Here is a 17,676-nt window from a genome sequence, read left to right as displayed (position 1 = left end):
GTAGGACACACAGAGAGGTAGGTGGGGAGCCATTGATGGTTTTTATTATCCTTTTTAGATCTTAATAACATCATTCTGACTGCTGTATTGAGAATAGACTGCAGAGGGGCAAGAGGGCAGTGGTGAGGCATATCTATGATTTAGACTAGAGGTGATGATAGATTTGACCAGGATGCCAGTGGTGAGATAGTGACAATTGGTTAGTTTCCACATATATTCTATTATTTCTAATAAGTGGTACAGTATAATTGATTATATATAGGGGCAAAAATGTTAGGTTCATATACCATACCAAACATTTTCTAGTTTTCTTATATTTGAAACGTATAAAAAAGAATCTATAAAATTACCAGTAGATAATTTATATGTTATTACCTTTCACTGAAACTCACTCAACAGATTCTCATTCTATTTAAACTCCAAACTTTACAATGACCTAAAAGGCCAACCTAATCTACTGCTTTGCTGTCCAATATGGTAGCTACTAACGACATATGGCTGTTGAGCATTTGGAAGAAGCCTGGTGCAAATGAGATGTGTGTTTATATATATATGTGTATATATATATATATATACACATATACACACACACACACACACATGCACACATGATATAACAGAACTCAAAGCTTAGTAAAAAATGCAAAATATGCCATTAATAATTTTTCAAATAGTTTTTACCAGTTGAAAGGATAATACCTTTGATACATTGGTCCAAACAAAATATAGTTTTATTATTAGCTTTATGTATTTTTTACTTTGAAAAAATGTGGCTACTAAGACATTTAAAATTAGACATTTCTGGGAGTGGATCAAGATGGTAGAATAGAAGCCTGCACCGTTAGTCTCTATAGTTAATAACTATCTGCACACAGAAAAGCACTATCACAAGAACCAAAAATCAGGTGAGAAATCATCTGAAATCAAAAGTATGCGGTTTTAAGATCATGTCACTGAAAAAGACATTGAAGAGCGTAGGTATGAGAGAGAGTCTTGAACACCATCACCACTTCCTTATCCCCCAGCAGTGGCTGCACTGCGCAGAGAGAGAATCTATCCTCTTGGGAGAGGGAGAGCACAATGACTGGGGGATTTTACGTTGAACTCAGTGCTGCCTTGTCACAATGGAGAATAAAGCCATGCTTGGCTCAGCCAGCACCTGCTCATAGAGAGAGCATCTGGACCAGCCCCAGCCAGAAGGGAATTGCTCATCCCAATTGTCATAATTTGAGTTTCTCCACAAGCCTCGCCACTACGGGCCAAAGGGCTCTGTGGTCCTAGGTAAACTTGAAAGGCAGCCTAGGACACAAGGACTGCAATTCCCAGGCAACTCCTAGTGCTAGTCTAGGCTTCGAGCCAGTGGACTAGGCCAGCACGTGACCTAGAGGGACACTAGCTAGGGCAACTAAGGGAGTGATTATGCCATCCCTCCCCCAACCCCAGGCAGTACACCTTGCAGCAACTAAAGTAACTCCTTCCTTCTGCTTAAGGAGGGCAGAGCAGAGAGTGAAGAGGACTGTGTCTTGCATCTTGGACGCCAGCTTAGGCACAGTAGGATAGGTCACTGGGCAGAGTTTTGAGGCCTCCATTCCAGGCCCTCACTCATGGATGACATTTCTAGACACACTCTGGATGAAAAGAAAACATGCTGCCTTGAAGGGAAAGACCCAGTCCTGGCAGGATTCATCACCTGCTAAAGAGTCCTTGGCCCCTGAATAACCAGCAGCAATATCCAGGGAGTACGCTGTGGGCCTTGGGCTCTGAGACATGCTAACTTTGGGAGTGACCAGCACATTCCCAGCTGTTGTGGCTACAGAGAGACACTCTTTCTGTTTGAAAAAAGCAGAGGGAAAAGTAAAGGGGACTTTGTCTTGCACCTTAGGTACCAGCTTGGCCACAGTGGGGTAGAGCAACAATCAGGCTCTTGGGGTCCCCAAGTCTAGGCCTAGGCTCTTGGATCTGCCCTGGGGCAGAGGGGAATCCACTACCCTAAAGAGTGAGTCCCAGGCCTCATAACATTCACCACAGCTGACTGAAGAGCCCTTGGGCTTTAAAGTGAACATCAGTGGTGGCCTGGCAGAACCCTCCATGGGCAAGTGGTGGTGGAGGCCACAGGGAGAGTCTTCTCTGCCTGTGGAAAGGGATGGGAAGAGCAGGCAGGACTTTGTATTGTGGTTGAGTACCAGCTTAATTGTAATAGAATAGAATGTCAGGCAAATTTCTAAGGTTTTTGACTGCAATCTATGGCTCTCAGATAGGATCTCTGAACCCACCTGTGACCTGGGGGAACTTACAGCCCTAAAGGGAAGGACACAAACCTGGCTGGCTTTACCATCTGCTGATCATAGAGCCATAGGTCCTTGAGTGAACATAGATAGTAACCAAGTAGTGATTACAGTGAGCCTTGGGCAAGACACAGTTCTATGCTGGCTTCAGGTCTGATCCGGCACAGTTCCAGTGGTGGTGGCCACAGGGGTGCTTGCATCACCACACTCCCAGTTCCAGGCAATGCAGCATAGAGGGAGAGACTCCCTTTGAGAGAACGTAAGAAAAAAAAAGAGTCTCTGCTTGGTAATTTAGAGAATTCTGCAACTTATCCAGGACCACCAAAGCAGTACCTCTATGAGTCTGCAAAACCACTTTGTTATTGGACTTGGGGCCCAAGTCCCTTTGAGTACCTGGAAAGCCTTTCCAAGAGGGATGGGCACAAACAAGCCCGGACTTTGAAGACTACAATAAATACCTAACTCTTCAATGCCCAGACACTGACAAATATCTAAAAGCATCAAGACTATCCAGGAAAACATGACCTCACTAAGCAAACTAAATAAGGCACCAGAGACCAATCCTAGAGAAACAGAGATATGTGACTTTTCAGACAGAGAATTCAAAACAGCTGTTTTGAGGAAACTCAAGGAAATTCAAAATGAGACAGAGAAGGAATTCAGAATTCTATCAGATAAATTTAACAATGATATGGAAATAAAAAGAATCAAGCAGAAATTCTAGAGTTAAAAATGCAATTGACATCCTGAAAATGCATCAGAGCCTCTTAATATCAGAACTGGTCAAGCAAAGAAATAATTAGTGAGTATCTCTGGACACACTTGGGGCCTGGGGGTACACGCAGCTCTGAAGGGAAGTGCACAAACCTACCTGGCATCACCAGCTATTTGAGAACACAGGCTATTTGAAAATACCTGGTCAGTGGAGACAAAAGAAAAAGGAATAAAAAAGAGTGAAGCACAACTACAATTTCTAGAAAATATCCTGCAAAGGACAAATGTAAGAGTTATTGGCCGTAAAGAGGAGGTACAGAAAGAGAAAGGGGTAGAAAGTTTATTTAAAGAGATAATATCAGACAACTTCCCGAACCTAGAGAAAGATGTCAACATTCAAATAGAAGAACGTTATAAAACACCAAGCAGATTTGAGTGCTACCTGAAAGCACTCAATAATCAAACTTTCAAAGGTTAAGGATGAAGAAGGGAAACTAAAAGCAGCAAGAGAAAAAACAAATAACATACAACGGAGCTTTACTATGTCTGGCAGACTTTTCAATGGAAACTTTTCAGGCAAGGAGAGAGGGCATGATATATTTAAAGTGCCGAAGGAAAAATAATAAAGTCAGGGGATGGAGTTAAAGTGTAAGGTTTTTATTAGTTTTCTTTTTGTGTGTTGTGGTCAGTGTTAAGTTATAATTAGTTTAAATAATAGGTTATAAGATAGTATTTTCAAGTCTCATGGTGACCTAGATTGAGCAACATATAATGGATACATACACAAAAAAACCCCAAGAAATTAAATCATACTACGCAAGAAAATTACCTTCACTAAAGGAAGATAAGAAGGAAGGAAAGAAGAAAGAGAAGCCAAAAAATAAACAACCAGGAAACAAGACAATAAAGTGGCAGGAGTAATTTCCTACTTATCAACAATAACATTGAATGTAAATGGATTAAACTCTTCAATAAAAACATAAAGTGGTTGAATGGATGAAAAAACAAAACCCAATGATCTGTTGCCTACAAGAAACACACTTCACCAATAGATACACGTAGACCGAAAATAAAAGGATGGAAAAAGATTCCATGCCAATGGAAACCAAAAAAACAGCAGGAGTAGCTACACTTATAACAGAAAAAATTGATTTCAAGACAAAAACTGTAAGAAGAGACAGAGAAGGTCATTATCTTCTGATAGATCAATTCAGCAAGAGGGTATAACACTTTAAAATATATATTCACCCAAAATTGGACCACTCAGATATATAAAGCAAATATTGTTAGAATTAAAGAGAGATATGAACCTCAGTACAAAAATAGCTGGAGACTCCAACAGTCTACTTTCAGCATTGGACAGATAATCCAGACAGAAAGTCAACAAAGAAACATTGGACTTAATCTTTACTATAAACAAAACGGACCTAATAAATATTTTATGGAACATTTCACTCAATGGCTGCTGAATACACATTCTTCTTTTAGCACATGGACCATTCTCAAGGACAGATCATATGTTAGGTCACAAAGCAAGTCTTAAAACATTAAAAAAATTGAGGCTGGGTGCGGTGGCTCACACCTGTAATCCCAGCACTTTGGGAGGCCAAGGTGGGCAGATCACGAGGTCAGGAGATGGAGACCATCCTGGCTAACATGGTGAAACCCCGTCTCTACTAAAAGTACAAAAAAATTAGCTGGGCCTGGTGACATGCACCTGTAGTCCCAGCTGCTGGGAGGCTGAGGCAGGAGAATGGCATGAACCCAGGAGGCAGAGCTTATACTGAGCCAAGATCATGCCACTGCAGCCTGGGTGACAGAGCAAGACTCTGTCTCAAAAAAAAAAAAAAATGAAATTACCTCAAGTATCTTCTCAACCACAGTGGATTAAAACACAAATGAGTAACAAGATGAATTTTGGCAATGATCCAAACACATAGAAATTAAATAATATGGTCCTGAGTGACCAGTGGGTCAATGAAGAAAGAAGGAAATTGAAAAATTTCTTGAAACATGTTATAATGGAAATGCAACATACCAAAACCTATGGGATACAGCAAAAACTGCACTGAAACAGAAACTCATAGCTAGAAGTGCCTGTATCCAAAAGAAGAAAGCTTCAAATCAATAACTTAATGATGCATCTTGAAGAGCCAGAAAAGCAAGAGCAAACCAATCCCAAAATTAGTAGAAGAAAAAAAACTAGTAAAGAGCAGAGCAGAAGTTCATGAAATTGAAATGAAGAAAACAGTACAAAAGATCAATGGAATAAAAAAGTTGCTTTTTTGAAAAAGTAAACAAACTTTACAAATTCTTAGTCAGATTAATGAAGAAAAAGGGAGAAGATCCAAATAAACAAAATCAGAGATGAAAAAGAAGACATTACAACTGATACTACAGAAATTCAAAGGATCATTAGCAGCTACTATGAACAGCTATATCCCAATACTGGGAAATCTAACAGAAATAGATAAATTCCTAGACACATATAACCTACCAAGATTAAACCATGAAGAAATCTGAAACCTGAACAGACCAATCACAAGTAATGAGATCAAAGTAAAGACAACTTGGGACCTGAGGGCTTCACTGCTGAATTTTATCAAACATTTAAAGAAGAACCAATACCAATCCTACTCAAACTATTCCAAAAAATAGAGGAAGAGGTAATATTTCCAACTTATTCTATGAGGCCAGTATTGCCTTGATACCAAAATTAGACAAAGACAAATTTTAAAAAAAAGACAACTAAAGACCAGTATTCTTGATAAACGTTGATGCAAAAATCCTCAACAAAGTACTAATAAACCTAATTTAACAACATATTTAAAAGATAATTTATTATAACCAGGTAAAATTTATCCCAGGGATGCATGGATGGTTCAAAATATGCAAGTCAATGAATATGATACATTATGTCAACAGAATAAAGGAAAAAAAAACATGATAATTTCAATTAGTGCTAAAAAGTTTTTAGTTCAACATGCCTTCATGATCACAACTGTCAAAAAACTGGGTATAGATCAAAGACACTCAACACAATAAAAGCCATATTTAACAGACCCACAGCCAGTATCATACTGAATGGGAAAAAAACTGAAAGTCTTTAATATCTGGAACAAGAAAAGAATGCCTACTTTCACCACTGTTATTCCACATAGTCCTGGAAGCCCTAGCTAGGGCAATTAGAAAAGAGAGGCATTTAGTTGGAAAGAAAGAAGTCAAATTATCCTTGCTTGCAGATGGTATGATATTATATTTGGAAAAACCTAAAGACTCGACCAAAAAACTATTAAAACTGATAAGCAAATTCAGTAAGTTGAAGGATACAAAATCAATATTTCAAAATCAGTAGCATTTCCATGTGATAACAGCAAATAATCTAAAAAAGAAATCAAGAAAGTAATCCCAATTACAATAGCTACAAATAAAATCAAATAATTAGAAATTAATTAAAGAAGTGAAGGATTTCTATAATGAAAACTATGCAATGCTGATGAAATAAATTGAAGAGGACACAAAAAATGAAAATACATTCCATGTTTATGAATGAGAAGTATAAATATTGTAAAATGTCTATACTACCTAAAGCAAGCCACAGATTAAATGCAATCTATATTAAAATATGATGACATTCTTCACAGAAATAGAAAAAACAATTCTTTTAATTTATATGGAGCCACAAAAGACCCAGAATAGCCAAAGCTGTCTAGAGCAAAAAAAGCAAAAATTAAAAAACAAACAAACAAGCAAACAAAAAAACTGGAGGTATCACGTTATCTGACTTCAAATATACTACAGAGCTATAGTAACCAAAATAGCATGGTACTCACATGAAAACAGACACATAGGCCAATGGAACAAATTAGATAACTCAGAAACGAATCCATACATCTACACTGAACTCATTTTCAACAAAGATGCCAAGAACATATATTGGGGAAAAGTCAGTGTCTTCAGTAAATGGTGCTGGCAAAACTGGATATCCATGTGCAGAAGAATGAAACTAGACTCCTATCTTTTGTCATATACAAAGATCAAATCCAAATGTATTAAAGACTTAAGTCTACGGCCGGGTGTGGTGGCTCACGCTTGTAATCCCAGCACTTTGGGAGGCTGAGGCGGGTGGATCACGAGGTCAGGAGATCGAGACCACGGTGAAACCCCGTCTCTACTAAAAATACAAAAAAATTAGCTGGGTGTGGTGGCGGGTGCCTGTAGTCCCAGCTACTCGGAGAGGCTGAGGCAGGAGAATGGCGTGAACCTGGGAGGCGGAGCTTGCAGTGAGCCGAGATTGCGCCACTGCACTCCAACCTGGGCGACAGAGTGAGACTCTGTTTCAAAAAAAAAAAAAAAAAAAGACAAGTCTAACACCTTAAACTATGAAACTACTACAAGAAAACATCGGGAAACCTCTACAGGACATTGGACTAGGCAAATATTTCTTGGGTAATACCCCATAAGCACAGGCAACCAAAGCAAAAAATGAACAAATTGGGATCACATCAAGTTAAAAAGATTATATACAGCAAACGATACAATCAACAAAGTGAAGAGACAACCCACAGAGTGGGAGAAAATATTTGCAAACTACTCATCTGACAGGGCTTAATAACCAGAATATAGCTCAAATAACTCTATAAGAAAAAGGTATAATAATCTGATTAAAAATGGGCAAAGATTCCAATAGACATTTCTCAAAGAAGGCATACAAACAGTAAGAAGTTATATGAAAAGGTGCTCAACATCATTGGTCATTAGGGAAATGCAAACTAAAACTACAATGTGATATCTCACTCCAGTTAAAATGGCTTTTATCCAAAAGACACGTAATAAATGCTGATGAAGACATGGAGAAAAGAGAAAAGAGCAAAGGAAACAGTCAGCAAAGTGAAAAGACAACCCACAAAATAGGAGAAATTATTTGCAAACTATCCATCAGAAAAGGAATTAATAACTAGAATATATAAAGAGTTCAAACAAATATATAGGGAAAAAATCTAATAATCTGATTTAAAAATGGGTAAAAGATCGGAATAGACATTTCTCAAAAGAGTACATACAAATGACAAATAGCAATATGAAAAGGTGCCAAACATCACTGATCATCAGAGAAATGCAAATCAAAACTAGAACGAGGTATCATCTCACCCCAGTTAAAATGGCCTTTTATCAAAAGATACACAATAACAAATGCTGGTGAGGATGTGGAAAAAGGGAACAGTTGTACTGGGTTGGTGGGAATATAATTTAGTACAATCACTATGGAGAACAATTTGGAGGTTCCTCAAGAAACTAAAACCTGGAGCCACCATATGATCCAGAATCTCACTGCTGGTTATATACCCAAAGGAAAAGAAGTCAGTGTATGAAAGAGATATCTGCACTCCCATGTTTATTGCAGCACTGTTCACAGTAGCCAAGATTTGGAAGCAACCTGTGTGTCCATTGACATGTGAATGGATAAAGATAATGTGTTACTTATATACAATGGAATATTATTCTTCCAGCAAAAAATAAGGTCCTGTCATTTGCAACAACATGGATGGAACTTGACATCATCATATCAAGTGAAATAAGCCAGGTACAAAAGACAAACATTGCATGTTCTCACTAATTTGTGGAGTATAAAAATCAAAACAATTGAACTCTTGGAGACAGAGAGTAGAAGGATTGTTACCAGAGGCTAGAAAGGGTAGTGGGAGTATAGAGGGGAAGTGGGGATGGTTAATAGGTACAAAAAAAAAAAAAGAATGAATGAATAAAACCCAATATATGATAGCACAACAGGGTGACTATAGTAAGTAATAATTTAATTGTAAATTTAAAAATAACTAAATGAGTGTAATTGGATAACTTGTATCACAAAGGATAAATGCTTGAGGGGATGAAGACCTCATTTTTCATGTTATGATTATTACACACTGTATGCCTATATAAAAATATCTCATGTACCCCATAAATATATACACTTACCATGTACTCACAAAAGTAAAAAATTAAAAATAAAAAAACCATTTTTTTCCTGTTCTTAAAAAGTATGATTAGAGGAGAAAATTAAGTGGATATACATTTCATCCTGTGCTGCACACTGCCTATGTGGTGCAGCACATATGGTAGACAGTATTGTCACTTTTCATGTTAGGGAACTGAGGTACGGCAAAGTTAAGAAACTCACGCAGTCATACATCTAGCAAGGGCAAAAGAAGAGGTTACAGCACTGGATTGTCTGATCGTAAAACTATAACTGCAATATTTTATGCTGCCTCTAACATCCACAAACTTAACATTTATGAAAAATATACTTACTAGATTTTGGAGTTTTGAATTGTTGGCTTTTCAACAATCAGGGTATTTGGTTGCAAGCAACAGAAACAGCTATCTAAATAAAGTGAAAAAGAAATGTTGTTAGAAGTAAAGTGGGTAGCTCATGAAAGCAAGAGGACTTTGGAAATGGGTAGGCGCAAAGAAAGCCCATTAGCACGCAAGATCATTCCACAGCTATGCTCAGGACACCACTGGTACTGTTGCATTGAAGTGCAGCTGTCATGACTGACTATCAAGTCTGCCATTCCTGGATACTTGTTGCCATTTGGGTGTACTTCAACTCTGCTAAACTTACAATGAATAACCTGTGCTTTTTCCTCAGGTTTTGGATCATGATTTCCACATCCCAAGCCTTAGGTGGCAACGCCTAGGCTTATGGATTAGTTGTCAGGCATCTGAAAAAAAGCCTCTTTGGCTTCCATTTTGGAAACTGGAGTCTGGATTCCCATTTGTTTTAGGATTGACACCAGACAGAAAGAGTGTTGCTTTCTGGGCCTTAGAAATGACAAATGTTTACCACGGTCCAAAGATTTGGCTTCCCCAAGCAGCATAAACATTTTTATCTTACAACAACTCTTGCCCATTCAAAAGCTTTCATCTAGCCTAATATAATTTGGGTCATATGGTCACAAATATCTCATGACCAAGTGCTCAGTCTTGACTAGCCCAGTTAAAAAGCACGAGCATTTTCTTAAAAGGAGAATAATATGTGTTAAGCAGTTCTCAAAATTGATGAGAACTCTAACGAACTAGACTAGGAAACTAGCCAGGAATTAATAGACATAAAACCAGCCAAGGATGCAATCATAGGAGTAGCCTGTCTGTCATAAAACCAGCCAAGGATGCGACCATAGGAGTAGCCTGTCTGTGATTTCAACACTGGTGCCATCACCAATGGCCACTTACTGCAGCCAACACTGGACCTTGCTCCTCGTTATGGCACAGCACTTTCAATTCATCAGCAGGCACTAAAAATTATGTCAGACTGTGTTGAGGCTGTGGGTCACTAGCAGCAGAGTTGAAGTCCTAAGTCAGAGCACAAGACTTGCCAGGTCTAGGAGTTGAGAAAGGGAACATCTATGCACTTTGGCTTCTTTAGTCAGTTTGGAATTCTCTCAAATAAGAGAATAACTGGAACACCCAAAATGACAAGGTCAAGTATAGCATAGTTTTTTCTTGCGTCAATATATAAAGAGTTGTTATTTACGTCATTGTCTTTTTCTTATATTTTATACCTTCTTGTTAAAAATAAAAGATCTCTGGACCTGTGAATCTATGAATTGAACTTTTTTTGTATTTAAGTAATATTTACACTATATTTGCTTATTGTTAATTTTCTTACTAGTAAATATTTTTCAAAATAGACATTCAAAAGTGATTTGCAAACTATGCATCTGACAAAGGTCTAATATCCAGAATCTATAAGGAACTTTTAAGAAATTAACAAGCCAGAAACAAACAATCCTATTAAAAAGTGGGCAAAAGACATGAACAGACAATTTTCAGAAGAAGACGTACATATGGCCAACAAGCATATAAAAAATGCTCAATATCACTGATCATTAGAGAAATGCAAATCACAACCATAATGAGATACCAAATCACAACCATACTGAGATACCATCTCATATCGGTCAGAATGCCTATTACTAAAAAGTCAAAAAATAGCAGATGCTGGCAAGATTGCAGAGAAAGGAGAATGTTTATGCATTACTGATGGGAATGTAAACTACTTTAGCCATTGTGGAAGAAGTATGGCGATTTCTCAAAGAATGAAAAACAGAATCACCTTTGGACCCAGTAATCCCATTACTGGGTATATACCCAAAGGAATATAAATCATTCTACCACAAAGACACTTGCATGTGTATGTTCATTGCCACACTATTCTCAATAGCAAAGATATGGAAGCAATCTAAATGCCCATCAATATTAGACTGGATAAAGAAAATGTTGTACATAGACACCACAGTATACTATGCAGCCATAAAAAAGAATGAAATAATGTCCTTTGCAGCAACATGGATGAAACTGGAGGCCATTACCCTAAACAAATTAATGCAGGAACAGAAAACCAAATACCACATGTTCTCACTTATAAGTGGGAGCTAAATATCGAGAACACATGGACACAAGGAAGGGAGCAACAGACACTGGGGCCTACTTGAGGGTGGAAGGTGGGAGGAGGAAGAGAATCAAAAAACTATTGGGTACTATGCTTATTAACCGAGTGATGAAATAATCTGTACTTCAACCCTCATGACATCAAATTTACCTAAATAACAAACCTGCACCTGTAACCCTCAGCCTAAAAGTTAGGAAAAAAAACCCAAACCCAACTGTTTATATGAAAAGATTTCTTCAAATATTTTGAGATAGTATTTTTTTGTAATATTCCTTTTCAACATTATGTTAAAAATTTGTAGTATAAATGCATTTTTTTCTAAAACAAGCAACTACCAATAAGTAATCTTAGTGCTTAATAATTGCACTAATGAGTTAAATAAACTTTTAAGTGACTGTTGGTACCTAATTAAATTCTGATGTAGCAATTATGTGTTCAAATATAACATAGGGTTGTAATTTAGCATACAGTTTAGAAAATTAGATAAAATAATAATGATCCAATTTTGAAAGAAAGCATTTTTTATCATGTCAGATAAATTTTTTGCTTCTTATGCCATCAAAAATGTAGTGAACAAATTTAAATTAACTAATCTTTAAATGGTTTTATTGGAACACTTAATGTATTGGTTCATTGTAAGAATTAAATTTACATTTAATGGGAAAATATAGCTAGAAGTCCCAAATTCTATTTGGCTATTAGTGTTGTAAGTATAGTGTGATATAACCACCAAATAGATTTTAAAATATGTTTTCATTTACTTTTCTGTTATTAATCTCATATATTTAGGATAGAAATTTAGAAAATCCAGAAAAGCAATGAGAATAAAAAAATTACTTAATGATTCTAGCTTTCAGAAACAGCCCCTGTTGACATTTTGATGTATTACCTTTCAACTTTTCCTGTGTCTGTGTCTATGTATGTACATCCATCTTTATTGAGTGTGTGTTACTGTGTACATTACTTAACAATCAATTTTTTTAAAAAACTGAGTTCGTAGAGTGATATGTTTGTGAAGCCACAAAGGGGTCTTGGACTGCAAACATATTCAAAAGATACATTGCAAATGCTGACTTTTGAATTTTAAAAGCTAATTTTTGAGTGGCTTTGCCTGGTGTAAGAATATGCAAGTGAAATTTATAACAGGGCCTTCATGGCAAAACTCATTCCTGGGTCATTCTGAGGCTGTGTTCCTCAGTTACATTTTTCTGTTTCCTGGAAATCCTCAGATCCTCCTCCGTGATACCAAAATATCTGATTCTTGCAACACTGTGCCTCACCATTGTCTTTACAATCTGTTGTAGTGAACTTATTTTTTCTTCTGTTCTTCAGGATTCTTAATCTCAGTTTCTTTTTCCTGAATCATAGACATTTAATTTTGGTTTCAAGTTAATTTTCCATCTGTTTTGTCTCAGTGACTCCTGAGTATATTCAGTGGTGAGAACCCTGGATTGTTACATTTCACTCTTGATAACAATTTAGAATGGCAGATCATTTACCTGGTCTGGATTCCAGGTTTCTTATGATTAACATGAGGATTTTGGTTGTATGCTTTCTGAGTTCTTTTACAGATTTAACACAGAATGTTGATATGTCTATAAAGGTAGTATGGAAGAGTGGAAAGAGCATGGGCTCTGCATCGAAGAGAAAAGTTGAGGGCAAATCTGGGAGCTCTGTGACTTTGGGCATGCTGCTTAATGTTTCCAAGCTTGTATTCTCTTACATGTAAAAAGAAAATATAGAAGAGATTATTGTATTTGGCTACATGTAACAGAAATAAGACTACACTGGCATAAACAAAGAAGGGGTTTATTTTTCTCTCTTATTGAGAAGTCTGGAGATAGGTAGTTCAGAGCTGGTTTGTTTGTCTGTTCCTTCATATTAACTTTATACTGGGTTTCTTCCACTTATTTCCTCCACCATCCTTGTTGTATTGTTTTCATTTTTATGATCCTACCACCAAGTGTAGGATGTTCTAGACAAGAAGGATGGAACTTCAAAGGAGCATGGGAGCCTGTGAGGAAATCAGCAGAGTACCTGATAGGTAGTTTTTCAACCACTGACTCCCTCCTACCTTGCCCCTCTGGTAGTCCCCAGTGTCTGCTGTTCCCATCTTTATGTCCACGTGCACTCAATATTTAGCTCCCACTTATAAGTAAGAACATGCAATATTTGGTTTTCTGTTCCTGCATTAATTCACTTCAGATAATGGCATCCAACTGCATATATGTTGCTGCAAAGAACATGGTTTTGTTCTTTTTTATGGCGGCATGGTATTCCATGGTGTATATGTACACATTTTCCTTATCCAATCCACCATCGATGGTCATCTAGGTTGATTTCTTATCTTTGCTATTGAGAATAGTGCTGCAATGAACATATGCCTGCATGTCTTTTTGGTGGACTGATTTATTTTCCTTTGGGCATACACCTAGTAATGGAATTGCTGGGTCAAATGGTGGTTCTGCCTTAAGTTCTTTGAGAAATCTCCAATTAATGCCTCACTTAAAAAGCACACAGTGGCAAGCTGGATAAAAAAGCAAGACCCATCCATCTGCTGTCTTCAAGAGACCAATCTCATATGTAATGACGCTCATAGACTCAAAGTAAAGGGTTAGAGAAAGATCTGTCATGCACACAGAAAACAAAAAGGGGTCACAATTCTTATATCAGATAAAATAGATTTTAAACCAACAACAGTTAAACATGACAAAGAAGGGCCCTATACAATGATAGAGGTTTCAATTCAACAGGATGATTTAACTACCCTAAATACATACACACCCAACATTGGGGCACCCAGATTCATAAAACAAGTACTTCTAGACCTATAAAAAGACTTAAACAGCCACACAATATAGTAGTAGAATATTGCGAACAGGTTGCTGTGAAACTGGGCAGAGGCCAGGTCCATTATGTTGGTTGAGAAAGGGAAGATTTGATGCTTAGTGGGAGGTCAGCAGAATGAGGAGACTAGGAGGAACCAAAAGAGGGCAAGTTAGGGTTAGGAAGAGCAAACACAGTAGAGAACCGAGGCCTGTCTCCTTTTAATGCACTGATGTTCAATACTAACAATATAGCACTTCATTATCATCACCCAGGATTTATAGAATGGAAAGTAATGCCTGACTTAAATCCAACTCTGAATTTTGAAAGGACTCTGATATTTGACAGGAGCTGTGAATCATAGCTCCATGAAATACTTTCAGTGATATTTCAAATATTAGTAATACCTCAGAATTCCTTAGAGCCTTAATCCATGCTCCCCTGCCTCTACCACTGCCATTAAATACTATGAAGATGGGAATGTTTTATAGTTCCATGTATGTCTTTATTAATAAACAGAATGGTACCCTTTTGACTACTTTAATGTTCCCATTTAAGAAGATTTTCTCCACGCTGATTGAAATAGGAAGATGTAGCTTCTTTTGTTTAGACTGTTAAATTTTTTACCTGTAATTCAGTGTGCTACATTAGCATTAATTTGCATAGTCAGGGAGTAGGAGCAATATTGAGTCATCATGTAATTATTAGATGAAATTACACTTTCTTCTATAAATCAGCTCCCTTGAAAGGTTTAGATTTGATCTCTAATTCATTTTTTTTTAGTCTTTGAAAATTCTCCTTTAAATTTATTTAGCAAACACTTATGTGCCTATAAAGGCATTCTATAAATATTGACAGAGCTAATCCTTACTATAACCCAGTGAATTAGGTATTATTATTGTCCCCACTTAACAGTGGAGGAAACTGTGGTGGAGAGGATGAGCTCTTGAGCAACCTGCCCAAGACCACGCAGCTAGTAAGTGTCAGAACTGGCGTTTAGACCAAGCAGTCTGGCTCCAGGGTCAAACTCTAACCCACTGTTCCAGGCCTTCAGGAACATACAACTAGACTGCTTCACAATCTTTGTTCTTAGATGTCTTTTGTCTGAAGTTCCTGTGCATTCTGGAGTTTTAATATAGAATATTTTGGTAGTACTTTAGCTGTAGTCAATCTAGTTTTTTACACAATAGATTCATGATTTGTGGCATGAAATTGATCAGGTGTTAGACTTTCATTGATTTAAATAGCAAGATTTTCACTTCACTTTCCAAAGGTAAGTATAGACATATTCCCAGAAATATTTCATCTTCTCTTACAGCTTTCAGAAAAATCATCACCACTAAAAGCGTTAAACATTTGGATACAAAACAAAATTCTGAAGAGCTTACAATGGCAAGCAATAAGGTACTCTACATGGTTAATATATCAATGATTTTGTGCCATAGTGCAAAAGTCTTACTGTGCAAGGAAATTTTTAAAAAACTGCTTAGTATTAGATAATACTCCAGTTTTTATTTTTAGTGAGTTGGCTATTCCTATAACATTTCAAATATTACTCCTAGGGCCACTAGAAAAACCCGAGAGAACTGAATGAGCCAGGAATGAGAATAAAAAAAGCAGAAGCTAAATAAAATTATATAAATACATATATATGTGGCATGCAGCATAACAGAATCATGCTTTGATTTGGCGGTACTCTGTGAAAAAAGGATGGTGCTCTTTCATTCTACATGAGGATGAGCCCCCATTTGCATTTAGAGGAGTGACAGGGCATGGTGGAACTGGTGCTTACTGGCTTAAAGGAGAAATAATTGTTTCCATTGTTTCCCAATTCTGCATTCAGAGGCTCATGTTGTAGCTTGACACTGGCTGTGGTGGGAGTATTTACACCATGGGAATCAGCAAACAGTGGAAATCAGGGCCTTTTCTTTTTACCCAGAGACAGTTGTCAAACATTTACCAACACACCAGTGGATGCTTGGACACATAATGAATACATGGCATTTTAAAAATTCCCTCTAATAGTTTTAAAAGAAACAGACAATAGAGATACATATAACTCTCTGGCTTAGCTTCATTTATTTCATACTTTGTGTGTTTGTGTGTGGGGGGCGGAGATTGAAAGCCTATTTTAAGATGAAGGTAATCAGTCCTAAGAACCTGAAATTCACCACTGAACCCTGTAACCAGACCTCTCAAAACACAGTCTCTATCAGTCTTGGAAAGCTTTGCCAGGAACCGAGTGCTCATTGGGTTTTCATTTCCATTTTTTCACCAGACATTTACAATGAAAAATTACTTCCTACTGAGTATCCATTAGCCCCCAGCACCGATGCTAATGAGCAAACTGCAGTGAGCTGGAGAGCAAATGGATTTGAGTCATCAAATACACTTAGCAGGCACTTCCTGCTCAGCCTCCTGCGTCACTGCAGAGATACTTGTTCCTTAGCAGCCCGGGTCAAAGTCACAGTCACACAATTGTACATTGCTGGGAGAGATCCTGATCTGAAGACGTGCACTGATTTGTACTTCTGAAATCTGCGCACATACATTCCCTTTCTGGGGGTTAGCATTCGGGTTGAAATACGTGCTCTTAAATGAATATTACACTAAGAGCACTCTTTTAATATATATTGCTTTATCGAGGCCAGAAAGCCAAACAAAAAGGATTGAGAGAAAGCCTGCTTTTCTGTCCAAATGTAAATAAACATGCCCTTGAGAGTCAGGTAATGACAAGAACCACTAAGCAGCCAAAGTAGGGAAACATTGAAGGCTGCCCCGTGGGAGCCTGGCTCTGTGTGGTTTTGTTAGTTTATTTTTGTTTTGTACCTTCCTAATCATGGATGCTACAAATGGGAAAAGGGAGAAGTTTGTGGCTTCAAGGCTTTCCTGAGAATGCTTCACAACATCAAATAGTCAAAAGCAGCAGATGGAAGACAGAATGATTTCTGATTAGCCCCTGGGACGGAGGTGACGCACTTTGTGTACGTGGGCTACTAATGGGAACAATGTTAATTTCAAGTTTATGTTGCTTAACAAATGATGCTGATGCCTTGATGAGTGGCTAAGAGTTCACTGAAGGACATTTTTATTTTTAAGAATGATTTTTGTCAACCAGTAGAAGGTGAACATAATGAGGCAAAACTTTGTTTCAGTGGGAACTCTCTCAATGCTTGAGTTTAATTAATTAATTTATATTCTGCTTAGTCCCCACAATTATTTAAGATACTCTGTGAAAGAGTATGTGATACAAATAAGTAAGCAAAAAAGGAAATAATAATGAAAAAACAACAAATATACAGTGAGGTTAGTTCACAGTTTGCATGACTGAGGTTTCCTTTACAGATCTTAGTGGTAGGCCATAGATTTGGCTTTAAGCTTTTAGGTAATAAAGGTAGA

The sequence above is a fragment of the Symphalangus syndactylus genome, chromosome 4 (assembly GCF_028878055.3).
Source record: "Symphalangus syndactylus isolate Jambi chromosome 4, NHGRI_mSymSyn1-v2.1_pri, whole genome shotgun sequence".
In the NCBI taxonomy this organism is placed as follows: Eukaryota; Metazoa; Chordata; class Mammalia; order Primates; family Hylobatidae; genus Symphalangus; species Symphalangus syndactylus.
The sequence above is the reverse complement of the archived record's forward strand: the minus strand, read 5'-3'. Positions refer to the sequence as shown.